Below are 1,510 nucleotides of genomic sequence, written 5' to 3' on the forward strand. Positions count from 1 at the left end.
TGTAATTGCGAAGAAATTTGAATAAATTTCGACGAGAGGATTAAAAATTCGTCGAATGGAACCAATGGAACATTTAAAATCACTCACGTAAAATTGGTTGAGACCGAGTGGCAACGATAAATATGCACGAGAGATTCGAATGAGAGCTCGAAAGAAGAAGGGATGATCTTGAACGAGAGGTAATTCCATCTCGATAGGGGAGAGAGGGAGGGATGGTAAAAATGTTCTCCTTCTATCCTCCCGAGCAAGTAGTTACCGCTAAAGTGGCGTGCTTCAGATATTCCTCGCACGTTTTTAAAGTGTCCCGGTGTCAAAGAGTTCGCAGAAACTCTTCCGGGGAAGGGGGAGCAGCACGAGTCGTCCACTCCCCAGAGAGGATTTTCCTGAATTCGTTTCAACTGGATTTCCTATCCTCGAGTCAGCCGCGCTTCGACACGATCGTTCCCGTGTACGTACGTATGTATAAAGAGAGACGACAAGAGTGTCACGCATTCACGGCACAAACGAAATGTAACTTCGTGGAACAATATTTTCGTTCGTATCTCGCGTGATCCGATGCCCGCGCTCTGTTTGCCCGAATATATACCACGCTCCAGAAGAGAAAACATACACACACGCGCGCACACACACGCGCGCGTGGATACGTATTACAGACGGAATCGGGTTTCATTTGGCCAGATTCGCTTCGAACTCGAAACTCGTTCTCTTGCAAATCCTCCTCCCGGATGTTTCTAAGGTTTCGGAACGAAAGACCGACACGCCAGTTTTTGTCATTCGCCATGAAACGAGTATCTCTCTCTCTCTTTCTCTCTCTCTGTCTCTTTCGTATCGCGATATCACACGAACAAATTTTCGGATTGCTTTTTTTCGTTGAAATACGTTTCGTATCTAATGTGACGCGATTTGCGATTCGAAGACCGAGACGTGGAGGTTGAAGGGGAAAGAGGTCAGAATTAGGCCGAGATGGAATGGAAGAAAATGGGTGGAGAGTCGAAAGAAGACGGGAGATGTGAAACGGGAATGGTAGGAGGGCAGGAGGAGGGTAGAAGGTACAAGAATAAAGCAGAGATGGTGATCGATTGCGTCGGTACATGCACAATAACAGGGGGATGGAGTCATGTACCTATCCGGGCTAAACAGCCCATTTGCCTCGCACAATGGAAGCGACGTTGCTGTGGGCTCGACTTAATTACCAGAGGCTGCCTTTGGCAGAGAGCGGGGAGGTAAAGAGAGGCGAGAGGACACCTTATCGGAAGCGGTCTACATCTAAGCTCCATTTACCAGGCTTCCACGGAAGCGCAAAATTCGCCGAGAAATCGTTCGTGGCTTTTAATCGTTCCGTTAATTTATTATTATCGAGATATTTGATTTTTCACCAAGAAGATTTTTACCGAGAAACATGATTCACGCATGGTTCAAAGTCATTCCGATAATCGTGAATTTTAAGAGTTTCGTCGAAACGAACGAGTTCGACGCACGTTTTTCTTTCTTTTTTTTTTTTTTTTTTTTT

At 45.8% G+C, this 1,510-nt stretch overlaps 1 protein-coding gene across 6 annotated transcripts in view; it reads right to left on the reverse strand.

Annotated features, from left to right (window-relative positions):
• The window catches only part of LOC102676017 (protein Fe65 homolog), a 122,391-nt gene that overhangs the window by 106,059 nt on the left and 14,822 nt on the right, over positions 1-1,510 (reverse strand). The window contains exon 1 of one of the 6 annotated variants that reach the window (XM_031513618.1): positions 1,392-1,402. The exons of the other annotated variants lie outside the window; for them this stretch is intronic. The gene's annotated coding sequence lies outside the window, so the exon portion shown is untranslated. Of the gene's footprint in view, positions 1-1,391; positions 1,403-1,510 lie in introns of those variants that run through there. 6 annotated transcript variants of the gene reach the window in all.

The sequence above is a fragment of the Apis dorsata genome, unplaced genomic scaffold, assembly GCF_000469605.1.
Source record: "Apis dorsata unplaced genomic scaffold, Apis dorsata 1.3 scaffold_683, whole genome shotgun sequence".
Classification (NCBI taxonomy): domain Eukaryota; kingdom Metazoa; phylum Arthropoda; class Insecta; order Hymenoptera; family Apidae; genus Apis; species Apis dorsata.